Below are 14,606 nucleotides of genomic sequence, written 5' to 3' on the forward strand. Positions count from 1 at the left end.
ACAAAGTCTCACATAAGAGATTAGCATGTAAAATTAAATCACGTGCCATTAGAGGTATTGTGTTGTGATGGATGGAAAATGACATTTTACAAGTGGTAGGCAGTGACCAGTGGGGTACTGCAGGGATCAGTGCTAGGACCCTGGCTATTCACAAATATATTAATGTAATATCTCCAAATTTGCAAATGACAGAAAGCTAGGTGGGAGAGTGAGCTGTGAGGGACATGCTTCAGTGTGATTTGGATAAGCTGAGTGTGTGGACAAATGAATAGCAAATAAAATGTAATGTGCATTAATGTGAGGTTATTTGCTTTTGTAGGAAAAACAGGAAGGCAGATTATTATCTGAATGGCTATAAATTGACCGAGGGGAACGTATAATGAAACCTGGGTGTTCTTGTGCCCCAGCTACATTGTGGGAAGTTAGGGTCGAAATTGTGGGGGCTATTGCAGAAATACTTGTATCATCTGTAAATATGGGTGAGGTGATGAATGACTAGAGAGGGGCAAATGTTGTGCCTTTGCTTAAAAAGGGATGTTAGGAGAAGTCTGGGAACTATACAACAGTGAATTTGACATAGTCTTGGGTAATTTTTTGGAAGTGATTTTGAAAGATAGGATTTGTATGCAATTGGAGAGGCAAGGAATGATTAGGGATAGTTCAGCATGGTTTTGTGTGAGAGAAATTGTGTCTCACAAACTTGATTGTTTTTTGAGGAAGTAACCAAGAAGATTGATGAGGGCAGAGCGATAGACATTGTCTACTAGGACTTTAGTAAAGCCTTTAATAGGGTTCCACATGTTAGACTAATTAGTAAAGTTAGATCACATGGGATTCAGGGTGAGCTTGCTAATTGGATACAAAATTGGCTTGATGGTAGAAGACAGAGGATGATTGTTAAGAGTTGTTTTTCCAGACTGGAGGCCTGTGACCTGCAGTGTTCCACAGGGATCAGTGCTGGGTCCACTTTTGTTTGTCATTTATATAAATGATTTAGATGAGAATAGAGAAGGCATTTTTAGTAAGTTTGCGGATGACACCAAAATTGGTGGTATAGTGGCAATGAAGAAGTTTATCTAAGATTACAAAAGGCCTTGATCAGATGGGTCGTTGGGCTAAAGAGTGGCAGATGGAGTTTAATTTGGATAAACGTGAGATATTGCATTTCAGTAAAACAAATAAGGGCAGGACTTATACAGTTAAAAGTAAGGACCTTGGGAAATGTTGTAGAACAAAGAGACCTAGGGGTTCAGGTACATAATTCTTTGAAGATTGTATTACATATAGATAGGGTGATTAAGAAGGTGTTTAGCACACTTGCCTTCATTGCTCAGACCTTTGAGTATAGGAGTTGGGACATTATGTTGAGATTGTACAGGATGTTGGTGAGGCCTCTTCTGGAGTACTGTGTCCAGTTCTGGTCACCCTGATATAAAAAGGATATTGTTAAGCTGGAGAGGGTTCAGAAAGGATTTACCAGGATGTTGTCAGGAATGAAGGTTTTGAGGTATAAGGAGAGGCTGGATAGGCTGTGACTTTTTTTCACTGGAATCTAGCAGGTTGAGGGGTGACTGTATAGAAGTTTATAAAACCAACAGGGGCATAGATAAGGTGAATGGTATGTCTCTTTTCCCTAGAATGGGGTATTTCAAGATTATATAGCATATTTTTAAGGTGAGAAGAGAAAGATTTAAAAAAGATCTGAGGGGCATTTTTTTTTACACAGAGAGGTGGCATGGTGGCACAATAGTAAGTACTGCTGCTTCACGGCACCAGGGACCCGGGTCTGATTCCACTTTTGGGCGACTGTCTGTTTGGAGTTTGCATGTTTTCCCCATGTCTGCGTGGGTTTCCTCCGGGCGCTCCATTTTCCTCCCACAGTCCAAAGATGTGCAGGTTAGATGAATTGACTGTGCTAAATCGCCCTGTAGTATCCAGCAATATGCAGGCTAGGTGGGTTAGCTGTGGGAAATGCAGAATTACAGGGATGGGGTAGGCAGGTGGGTCTGAGTGGGGACGTAGTTTGGAGGGTCAGTGTTGACTCAGTGGGCTGAATAGCCTATTTCCACACTGTAGGAGTTCTATGAAGTTGTTCTTGTTTGGAATGAACTTTCAGATGAAGTGGTGGATGTTGGTGCAGTTACAACATTTAAAAGACATTTAGATATGTACATGAATAAGAAATGTTTGGAGGCACACGAGCCAAGCACAGGCAGATGGGACAAGTTTACTTGGGATTATGGTTGGCATGGATTGGTTGGATTGAAGGGTCTGTTTCCGTGCTATATGACTGTGGTTGCGGCTAGTACGATTACTACGTTTAAAAGGCATCTAGATGGGTAAATGAATAGAAAGGGTTTAGATGGATATGGGCCAATTGCTGGCAAATTGAACTAGTTTATTTTAGGATATCTGGTTGGCATCGATGAATTGGACTGAAGGGTCTTTTTCCATGCTGTATATCTCTATCAATCTATGACTCTACAGAAAGTAAGCATGCAGTTGCAGCAAGGACTGAAGAACTCAAATTGTATGTTGGCCTTCATAGCGGCAGGATTCAAGTACAGAAGCAGGGATATCATGCTGTAATTATACAAGGCCACTGTAAGACCACACCTGGAGTATTCTTCTTGCTATAGAGGGAGTGCAGCGAAGGTTTACAGGACTGGTTACTGGATGGCAGGACTGATGTATGAGGAGAGCTTGAATTGGTTAGGATTATATTTCTCGAGCTCAGAAGAACAAGTGACAATCTCATAGAAACCAATAAGATTCTAATAGGACTGGACGGGGTAGATGGAGGAAGGTTGTCACAATGGTGGGGTAGTCCAAAACCAGGATCCACAGCCTAAGGATACTGGGACTGAGATAAGGAGAAATGTCTTCACGCAGAGGGTGTGAGCCCATGGTATTTGCTACCACAGAAAGTATGAGACCAAAACATTGTACGATTTCAAGAAGAAATTGGATATAGCACTTGGGGCTAGAGGGATCAAAGGATGTGGGGGTAAATTAGAACAGGTTGTTGAGTTGGATGATCAGTTATGATCATAATGCATGTTGGAGCAGGCTGAATGGCCCATTCCTGCTCCTACTTTCTATGTTTCTGTTTCCTCGAAGAACTGTAATAAATTTTTCAGGCACAATTTCCCTTCATTAGATCATGTTGACTCGGCTTGGTTATATTATGCATTTTTAAATGTTCTGCTATTACAACCTTTATAACAGACTTAAATATTTTTCCAATAACAAATGATAACATAATTGGCCTGCAGATACCTTTTTTGTTGTGTCCCTTCATTTTAGACTAAAGGTATTGCATTCTTAATGTCTCATTCAATGACCTCTGATCCAAGTCTTCACAGGTATCCCATTTCCCCAGTTGATTCTGAATAATGAAGGAAATGATCAAGGATGCTCCAGATGTATAAGATCATGAGGGGCATGATTAAGGTAAAAAGGAAAAGTTTTTTCCTGCGGTGGGGGAGTTCAAAACTAGAAGGCATAGGTTTAAGGTGACAGGGGAAAAATATTAAAGGGACTTAAGGGGCAATATTTTCACGCAGAGGGTGGTGCCTGTATGGAATGAGCTGCCAGAGGAAGTGGTGGAGATTGGTACAATTAAAACGTTTAAAAGGATGGGTATATGAATTGGAAGAGTTAGAAGGATATGGACCAAATACTGTCAAATGGGACTAGATTTATGTAAGATATCTGGTCGGCAAAGATGAGTTGGATCGAAGGGTCTGTTTCTGTGCTGTACATCTCTGTGACTCTGTGTTTGTTGGTGGCTCCTCCTACCATCACCACAAGCAGGCCATCCAGTAATATTTCTGGGAGAATTTTTAAAAGATAATAAATACGAGAAAAATCTTCCAAGTATACAGCCATCAGAGAAGCTTCTAATCAAAAAGTAAATATTTGCACTGATAGTGCCTATGCCATCTTCGTCATGTTAACTCTATCCTCATATCACAGAAATTCATACTGTCACACAGAAGTGAAAGCACTGGTTTATGGTCTGGAGTTAGATGTTTGCCAGATCAGGTCAGGACAGCAGATTGTCTCCCTGAAAGACAGGATGAACCATGTGCGCTGAAAGTGGGAACCAATGAATAGCAGATTGAGCTCTGAGCATGAAGAAGGTTGTCCCACAGTATAAAGAGCTAACACTTGGCTGTAATATGCTACAGTAAACAGTATGGCAGAGGCATGGCACCCGAACGCTATTCAAACCAGCATTACATACACCAGCCAGGACACGCCCCCGGCCCCGGTTAAGCCACGTCCCCTCACCGCCCCGTTCAGTGACGGTCGCGCCCACATGCCCCTCTCGTCCCGCCCCATTCGGCAATAGACCCCATCCACAGACACGCCCCCCTCGCCGTCCACCGGCGCCACTCGACACGCTCCCGCCGCACCTCCTCTCCTGTCCCAGCCCGTCACCCGCTGTGGCCCCGCCCTCTATGCTGACCCCGCCCCTCCCACTGACGTTTCCTGGCCCCACCTCCTCTCTCACTGCCGGGTGTACCCTCACCATGGAGACGATGGTGCTGTAGAGAGGAGCACCCCGATCCCGTTGCCAAGTGGACCGTGCCGGTGAGTAAGGGTGAGCGCTGTCGCCGTGTGCTGGAGGGTGGGAGAGATCGGGTTTGTGTTTCGCCCTTTCCCTCAGTCCCAGGCGGACTGTGATCGCAGTCGGCATCCATCCCGCTGAATCCCCAAACCCCGTTCACCTGCATCTTAGCTGCTGCTGTTTGTCCGCTCTATGGTGTCAGGCTCACAAACTCTTCAATAAAAACCCCCGAAAGAACTGTGGATTCTGTAAATCAGGAACAAAAACAGAAGTTGCTGGAAAAGCTCAGCAAGTCTGGCAGCATCTGTGAAGAAAAAAATCAGAATTAAAAAGTGTCCGGTGACCCTTCCTCAGAAGTTGTGTACAATTTTACAATTGTGCACAAACTCTTCACTTTTCACAACCGTTAGACATCTGGAAATACTTTACAGCTTGTGATTCATAAACAGGAAACTGAATAACCAACGCGTTTAGCTAACACCTAAGAACATAATCAGCACCCTCCCCTCGTGTCATATGAATTATTATTTCCTTTTGAAAGTTAGTTTTCTTGCAGTCCAGTCCTGATGATTGCAAGATGAAAAGCTTCAGCACCATCTCTCCTTTTATCAATGCTTATGCTATCTCTTTTCATTTATGTTGCTTTTTATATCTTCCGTTGTCTTCTTTTGGCAAGTAGAACCCTTGAACTTTCAGATTAACAGTCAGTGCAGATGGGGCAGGAAAATAAACAAAATGATGAGATAGATATTCAACGATACAACAGTGTCAACTTTGTAATATTTCTTACAGACCTGATGATATTTATTTTATTGCAGCTTTAATAAGACCGTGGAGTTTCTTACTTCTTCTGGCAGAGCAACAGTTACCATGCTCATTGGAAGCAGTACTACCCAATATTTCAGAATACTAAAATTTATCTGAGATACCCTCTATCCCAAATCACTGAGAAAGTTAACACCTTGTTGAAAATCTAATTCGTTTCTTTCACTTGCCAGTTCCTTATTGGGTGTTAAGAGGTTTGGAACATGGATGGGCAACTGAAATAGGAGGAGCAGATTAATGGTAGTCTGATTGGGTCTGAGTAACCTACTTCTGGTCCTATATTCCTGGCACTCTGTATGTACATGATTCATGTCACGTTGTTTTGTGACTGCAAAGTATAGCTCAGAAGCGTTAAGGTTGCCTTTGTAATATTTGCACTGAGTCATGAACACTGAACTTTACAAGATGGTTATGTTTTCAAATTCAATTTAAAGTAAAACATAGAATGCCTAATTTCACAACAGCAAGAGAAATGTCCATGTGATCTGGTTGTCATGGGGTAGATAAACTCAAGTGGAAGTCGTCTGAGGTTGGTTGCACCTTTTACAGTATCTCATAGAAGAAAGGACAGCAGCCATTTGAGAGATATAAACAGAAAAGCTAATGCCATGGACAAGCCAGGAAACAAAAAAAAACCCAAGAAAGCACAGGTCAGTTAACCTAATATCTGACATACCAGAAATGCTAGAACCTATTTACAATCTCAGTTAGGAACTTGGTTGAAGGGACAGAATTTATGGTTGTTAAATTTGCTGGTAACATCAAGATAGGTTGAAAAGTAAGTTATGATGAGGATATGAGGAGTTTGTAAAGGGATATAAATTAACTCAGTGGGCAAAAAGTTGACAATGGAATATAATGTAGGAAAATGTAGAACTTGTCCACTTTGGCAGGAAGAATAGGAAAGCAGTGCACTATTTAAATGGAGACAATGGAGACAGATTACAGAATCCTGCAGTACATAGATCTGTGTGTTCCAATACATGAATCACCAAAAGTTAATATTAACTGCAGCAAGTGATGAGGAAGGAAATGGAATGTTGTCGTTAATTGCAACAGGATTTGAATACAAAAGAAAGGAATTTTTGCTACTGTTCCATGGGGCATTGATGGGACATCTTCTGGAATACTAGGTACAGTTTTGGTCTCCTTACTTAAGAAAGGATATAATTGCATTACAAGCAGTTCGGAGAAGATTTATTGACTGATTTCTAGAGTGAAGGAGTTACCTTATGAGAAAAGGCTGGACAGATTGGACCTGTATCCACTGCGGTTTAGGAGAATGAAAGATAATTTTATATAAATATCTAAAATCCTGAGTGAACTCGACAAGGTGGATATCGAAAGGTATCTCTCCTTTTAGTGGACAAACTAGAACAACGGGGCACAATTAATAGGGTGCCTCTCAAATTAAGATGGATGTAAGGAGAATTTATTTCCTCAGGCCATTAATCTATGGAATTCTTCTTCCCCAAGAACTTCATTAGATTCTTGATTGTCAAGAGAGTCAAGAGTTGCGGAAGGTAAGCAGGAATATAAAGTTAAGGCCACAGTCAGGTCACCAATTGTCTTATCGAATCACAGAGTACGCCTGAGGTGCTGACTGGCCTCCAGCTGCTTCATAATCACAGGATTGTATATACTTCTGTTTTGGATATTACCATAAAAATGATTTGTTTAAAAGATTGATTTCCATTTAAGATAAAAGGAATTAAGGAACAGGGAGTTGCTGATGTGTGCCTTGCTGGTGATAACCACATTTGTGAAAGCTTAAACCTAGTGGGACAATTGTCAAAAAATTCTACCTGCCATTTTGGTGAGAAAGAAATGTTTTCATTGGAGAGTGGGAATGACTATGGAACTGTCCCTTCATGTTATATATTTGCTAGGAGTATGGCACACTGTGAAACAGTCTCATAAGACATTTCTTAGTTGCATTGGTTAGTTAATAAGGAAGTATCATATTTTAGTTTGATTGTTTAGTTTGGTTGCCATCAATAATGGTTGATCTATGTTTGTTTACTCCAAATCTACCTGGAAGTGAAGGTGTCCAATTAAACCACTCTGCTGCTGCCATAGAAAGTTTTAATCAAACAAGTGGGACTTAAATCTAGGCCTTCTGGCTCAGAGGTAAGGACATTACCACTGCACTATTAGAGCTCTAAGGTCGGTGCAACATCGAGGGCCGAAGGGCCTGTACTGCGCTGTAATGTTCTATGTTCTATAAGCTTGCCTGAACTCTGCATTTATACATTCTACCACTTGACATCTGTTAACAAAGGACCAATACATCATGCCCACTAAAGTCTTATATCCTTTTCCATGTTTAAATTCTATCTAAGATGTCTCCACCACCTCTTACCTCTTGTTATATCCCATCATTGTTGAATAAATTTCATCCTTAATCCTTAAAGCCACTCCTCAATCTCCACCAATTTCCATGACTTTCTGTTGATCTCATATTCTGATATATTCACTTAATAAAACTAATTTTTTTGCAAGCTACAATGACAAGCCTCTAAGTTAATTTGTCTATTCAGCTTGTTCGTTATACTCTGTGCACTTGTATAAAGAATGCTTATTTGGGCCACATAGCTCTAATGACTTCCTCTGCTTTAATATTGTTATTCTCATACATTTCTTGTTTCTCTCTCTGGATTTAATTGCCCTAATGTTTTAATTTGCCCTTCATGTCTACCAGTGAATGAACAATTTTGACTATTATGCCATTTTCTTCTTTTATGTCTGTGTTTAGAGTTTATATTTATACTGCCTTTCAACATACTCCCCTGTCCCCCACAACTTTCCATTTACTAGTTTAAAGACCTTAGTGTCCTTATCCATTCACTTCACCGTACCCACCTCACCATACTATAGTTTTTCTTAGTATTCTTTCATGGGATGCCAGCATTTCCTCACATCCCTATTCACCATTAAGTGTTCATTATTCTTTTATGGCTGTAGGCGCCAATTGCAAGGACACTATTTTTTTACCCATCTTAATTGCCTTTGAAATAAGTGGCATGTTTAGGGCAGGTTAAGAATAAACCACATTGCTTTGGTCTGGAATCACACGTAGGCCAGACTAGGTAAGAATGGAAGTTTTTGCCACCTAAAGTGCAATAGTGAACCAAATAATCATTTACAATAGGTGATTGTTTTATGTACTAGGATTTTCTGATAATTTATCTGAGTGTGGCAGCAAGTATTTTAGATGGCGACTAACATATTGCCCCGTTCAGCAAGATAACTCACTGGATTGCCTGCCTCAGAGTTATCAGGGAGAGTGAGTGTGGATTTTGCACCCCACCAGGTGCCTGCCTAAGGTATGCTGGTCGAGATCTGCACTGGAGGAGTTCCAGTAGCGAGTAGGTCATTTCTTCTTTCTCTTGTCACTCGGTGAGGTGTCATGGGGCTTTTAGTCTGATTGTAGATATTACAAATGCATCTTTTGCTATAAGACTTCTTAAAGCAGAAATTCACTTTATCTCCAAAGAAGTTTAACAATCAGGATCTTCCCGCTTTAAAGCTGACCATTTCTTATAAAGTTATCCATAAAACAGGGAATCTTCCAGCCTATTATGGTAGAAGTTTTTAACTGATTGCCAACAAAATAACTGTAATGATAATTGTATCACTCTCCTATAAACACTGAGATATAGTGCTAAGTTTGCAGTGTGTTTTACAGCTGATGAAACAAAAATCTGTAAAGTTATAGCACTGTGTATTGTAAGCGAAGGATATGATATGACCAATGGTCAACACAGAGATACAATAAATATTAAGATAAGGATGTCTGGATAAATCATGTCCTACAAAGTTAAGAGTGAATTACTGTCAGCCTCTTGAATAGGGATATTTATTATTACCTTGTCTCTCATCATTTGTTTTGATTTACATGACAGGTTTGAAATATAATTTGTTTTCGTGATTTCTGTGATACTGACAACTTGCATTCATAAAGCATACTTCAGGTAGTAAGATGTCCTTAAACATGTCACTGAGACCTCTGAATTAGATCTCCGATTTTCAAATCACAATATTTTGTTTAAAACACATTGCAAATTATTTTGCAGCTGACAGCAGTTAAAACATAAAGATGAAATAAATTTATTGTCTGCTTAAGCCACAAGTATTTTGCAGTAGTTTTGCAGTAGTAGTACCACCACCCAAACCAAGAATCAACAGAATATTCATAGCATGCTGTTCCCGTTTTTGACTGTTAAGCTGAACTTTGCAAGTATTTTGTGTATTTGTGAAAGAATGTTGAATATCCGTTGTTACCTTGTAATATAGAAAGTAAAATCAATCATAATGTTAGCTACCTGAATAGCACATAATGTAAGATGCTTAAAATTTAGTGTTAGTAGGAGTTTGGTACAGAAGGGAAGAGTGGTGTGCTTTTACGTATTTAACACTTATGATTTGTGTAAACTTGAGGCAAGTAATTGGTTAGAATTTAGTTCATGTTTTAGCACTAAATGTATGTTGGTGCTAACAAAACTTACCTAGAAGCCTTTAAAATAAATTAATGGATAATTCTGAATAAATATAGTTTAAGATGAGGTAAGATTCCAAGATGAAGAACTACATAGCTAACTGGGTTTCAAAAAGTGTGAGAGTTTCCAGTAATTTCAACTTGGCTGATGTAAACACTTCTTAAACCATGTGATTCCATACAACCACAGGGTGCGGAGAAAAACCTTTGCTTTAGGTGAGTAAACAGTAAGAAATTTATGTTTTTCTTAGATTGGTTGACTTAATTTTTATTCAGGCTATTAATAAATAGGACGAGAAATGACAAGGTAGGCAGTATGTCTGGACTGTAAAATGTGGGAGTTTGTAGATGGTCAGACTTCTGCTTTCCCACATTTTCAGCCAATGCCTCTGCCTTGAATCACTCCAGCTCAGAGTCATTGAGCTAGGGTGTGAAAGATACTCTGAAATAGTAGGGAGTGGAGGAATTTCTGATCAGTATAATGGGGATTTCTGAGAGATTGAGAAGCTAGATCCTGTAGACGTTGGTCTTGTCCAACAGGTACAGTATACCCTAGCGCTGAGAATGAGTAAAAATTGGAGGTCACAAATCAGACCAAGGCTCTGTTATGGAGAAGATTTTCCAAGAGCAGGCAAGAACAGATTAGAAATGTGGTATTGATAGGGGTTTCATAATTTAGGGGTTATACCATATTGTCTTTGACTGGAAACAAGATGGAGGGGGATGTGTTACCTACCTCGTGTCAGGGTAATGGATAGTTCAGGTCGTTGGAGAATAATTTGGAAAGGGAAGAGGGGAATCTAGTCATTGTATTACATTTGAGAGTAAACATAAAAAAGGATCATGCAAGAGGTCCTGGTAATTGTGTATTAAGAGTTTAGAAGCTAAATTAGAAACACTTGACCCAAGGAGTAATAATTCATGGATTATTTTCTAAACCCCATTTAACTTGACAGGAGAAAATAGATAAGGAGAATTACCATTTGGCTAAAAGGTTGGTGTGGGACATCCACTACAAGGACAAGTAGACTTTGTTCTTATGGGTCAAGTTCCACCAAAACTAGAATGGGACCTGTGTCCTAGCAGGAAGAATAATCAGGGAGATCACAAAGCCTTTAAACAAATATGTTGAGGGAAGGATGTGCAAGAACTAAAATACCACTAAACATACAAAAAAAGCTGAAATTGTGAGCATAATACAGACTAAATCAAGGAAAGGCATAGATGGCCAGTAAACAAGACGAGTTGAGAACAGGAGTGTAAAACAGATGCTTAAGAATGAAAGACAAACAGCTATTAATAATGAATTGAATAATTTGAACAGCAATGCACAATGAACAGTGTCAGTAATAAAACAGGGCAAGTGAGGGCAGTAATACATAGCGAGGATCAGGATATAGTAGGGTTTACAAAGACATGGCTATCAAAAAATAAGGATTAAGGAATTAAATATTGCAGGGTAAGACCTATTTAGAAAGGGCAGAGGGCGAAAAATGTATTTCATAATTCATAGAATCCCCACAGTGTGGAAACAGGCAATTTGGCTCAGCAAGTCCACACCAACCCTCTGAAGAGCATCTCACCCAGACCCATCCCCCTAACCCTGCATTTCCCATGGCTAATGCACCTAACCTACACATCTGTGAACACTATGGGTAGTTTAGCATGGCCAATCCAGCTAACTTGCACATCTTTGGACTGTGGTAGGAAACAGGAACACCTAGTGGAAAGTCACACAGATGCAGGGAAAATGTGCGAACTCCACGCAGACAGTCACCTGAGGGTGGAATTGAACCCAGGTCTGTGGTGCTTTGAGGCAGCAGTGCTAACCACTGAGCCACCGTGCTGCCCCATATAGCCAGGGATATGGGATGGAACTGGATCCAAGTCTTTAAATGCTTAGAAGTCTTTTTAAAGTGATGCACGTGACATATTCTGGACACCTAAACAGCAAACGCAATTTCTGCCACTTCTAAACGTATGAGCATAAGAACTTTTAGATAGCTTCTAATCAACCAGTTCAGGCATGTTATTTCATGCCGCTGGAACAGGTAGGCTTGAACCTGGGCCTCCTGGTTCAGAGCTAGGGTCACTACAGCTGTGTCACAACAACCCCAAGTCTACTGCAAGTCGCATTTCAAGGCAATCTCTCATCCAGTCTAACCAGTTCTGAGTCTGCTGAGCTTCTGGGATCGGTTGAATTTGGGTGTTTTCAGACTAGCATAGCCTAGGGCTGTATGAGTATGGGTTGATACTTTCAAATCAACGTATTCAGAGATATTATAAGACAACTTTGGAGCAGGTGGATCTTGAACACAGGCCTCCTGGCACAGAGGTAGGGATATTACCACGGTACCACAAGATTCCAATGCCCCCCCCACCCCCGACCTCCAAATTACATCAGCTCCCATTGCGTTCTTTGTATCCAGGTCCTCAGAACATTATTTGAGTCTCTGGAGTACTAATCTGGTGATAATACCACTATGCCACCGCTTATGAGCATGGATGTATCCCCAATTAATGCCTACCACCTGAACACAATAAAACATCCAATTAACGTACAGTTTACAGTATTTTTCTTATTGTGGTACTGTGGTGTAATGGTGGTAAATAAAACATGACACATCCATCTGTAAGACTGACAGTAAGACAGCCATCTGGAGGAATCCCCAACAGTATAGGGAGGTCAGTGCTTTTCTCCACTCTGCCAACATAAGTGCCACTTTTTCTCTCTAATTCCTTATACTCACTTTATCTCTGCTAGTGCACTCACCTCTCACTAAGATTCGTCCACTACCGCTCTCACTAATGCATGCAAGATCTTGCCCGCTCACCCTTACCCACCCAAAGTTATGGCACCTTGCATGCCCTCTGCACTGCCTCTTCACTAGCTTGGAAAATCTCTCCTGCACCAACAGTACTTTCCACCCGCTTTCATCTTCCGTAATTCCTGCCTCTTTCTTAATTCTGGAGCAGAACAGCTCACAAGAAGGCAGAAAAAGTTAAGATAGGTGGTGCATTGCTTGCCATTTGACTCCTCACTTCTTCTGAGTAGTGGATCCTGACTCAGACTGCCCCAAGCAGGGACTGCACTGGTATTGGAGGCTGCCCTTGATTTACTGTGCCTGGATCCTTGACTGAACTGAGGCCTGCTGACAGTTGTGACACATTTCCTAGCTTTGCAGTTGTGCTAAATAGCACGCAAAACATGACTAATATGAATCAGACATTTCTGGCTGAGGGCGAAATATGAAAAAAAGGTGAGGCAACGCCATGTAAGAATACTGGAAGCATCCAGTTAGGCTCAGAGTGCTATGACAAAAAGCAAAGAGTCCAGAGATGCAACCTGGTCCAGTCCCTGAGCTGGTTGTGTTCCTGAGAACAACGTGTCATTGCTTTACAATGATAGTTGCCAGTGCAGTATTGAAGTGCCGAAGTCTTTAAAGTGGATTGGGGATATGAAACAAGGACTCAAAGAGGCTGGCACATGTCATATGCCAATATCTGTGCATGTGTGGTGGATGTGGTCAGTGTCTGTGAAGTGTGCCTGAGACGTTGGTGCCTAGTGTCTATGATGGAGGTCTTTTGGAGCATGCAATGAGTTGAAGCCACAAATCCCCTCTGATTTCCATGTCAAGTTTCCATGATGGCTTATTTGTATGGCGAGTTTGGTAAGATCATAACCTGAGGTGAGTTAGGCTGTTAACAAGGTGTTTAACAAGAAACGATGAATGTCAGTTGGGAACTCATCACTGCCTGGAGAGGATCTCACCATGCTGCTCACGAAAAGCATACAAGATGTGAAGAAATGATCTCGTGATTGAGATGGTCTTAACCAAAATCTTGTCTGACTCTACACTTCTCTTTCGTAGTCCACATCGCTTAAAGCCTGCTAAGATTCCACTGATAAATAAACTTCTAGAATGGGCATATAATTGCCAAACGAATTTCAACACAGATGAGTGTGAAGATTTGACCCATTGTTCTGATTAGAAGATCATTATTACTGAAGCATAGACTAGAGTTGTGTGTTAGGGCTGTGGTGAAGTCCTGATGCAGTGGATACCATGGGAATTTCTAGAATAGTTGAAGCTTCCAATAGGCAATTACTTGACATTTGGAACCATTTAAAAATGTCCTCAACTCTGAGTTGAAATCAAAGACTTTAAATATTCTAGCTGACTTAGCTTAATAGTTAGCCAGATAATGTTAAAACTTACTCTAACTCCTGATTAATTATTAATCTCACCACCCCTGATGCCAACCCCCTACCTACCCATGTCACCTGACCCTTCCCTTGAACTGACTTACACTAGCTTCCACCCTCCCTCCTGACTCGAGCCACACAGCCCCTCACACACCTTGCAATCTTCTTGATCCCTGGGTCCTACCCCACAAGCCCCACAAGGATAATAATTCTGGCCCTCACAGAAACTCAAATCCCTTCCACACCCTGTCATTTTAGACCTATATGGACACTAGACCTCCTCATCCGCCTACATCCAAACCCAACTTGGTCTGAGATAGTAGGAACTGCAGATGTTGGAGAATCTGAGATAACAAAGTGTAGAGCTGGATGAACACAGCAGGCCAAGCAGCATCAGAGGAGCAGGAAAGCTGACGTTTCGGGTCTAGACCCCTCTTCAGAAAATTTTTCCTCACTTCTGAGGAAGGGTCACCGGACCCAAAATGTTAACTCTGTTTTCT

The 14,606-nt window shown here is 41.0% G+C and overlaps 1 protein-coding gene across 5 annotated transcripts in view; it reads left to right on the forward strand.

Annotated features, from left to right (window-relative positions):
• The first annotated feature begins 4,487 nt into the window (after positions 1 to 4,487).
• Positions 4,488 to 14,606, forward strand: part of upp1 (uridine phosphorylase 1) — a 72,565-nt gene continuing 62,446 nt past the window's right edge. For 2 of the 5 annotated variants that reach the window (XM_048612481.1, XM_048612518.1), the window contains exon 1: positions 4,488 to 4,599. The gene's annotated coding sequence lies outside the window, so the exon portion shown is untranslated. Of the gene's footprint in view, positions 4,600 to 6,877; positions 6,925 to 7,447; positions 7,532 to 14,606 lie in introns of all 5 variants that reach the window. The other 3 variants (XM_048612490.1, XM_048612496.1, XM_048612508.1) reach the window with 3 other exon arrangements.

This window comes from Rhincodon typus, chromosome 2 (genome assembly GCF_021869965.1).
Source record: "Rhincodon typus isolate 14 chromosome 2, sRhiTyp1.1, whole genome shotgun sequence".
Taxonomy (NCBI): domain Eukaryota; kingdom Metazoa; phylum Chordata; class Chondrichthyes; order Orectolobiformes; family Rhincodontidae; genus Rhincodon; species Rhincodon typus.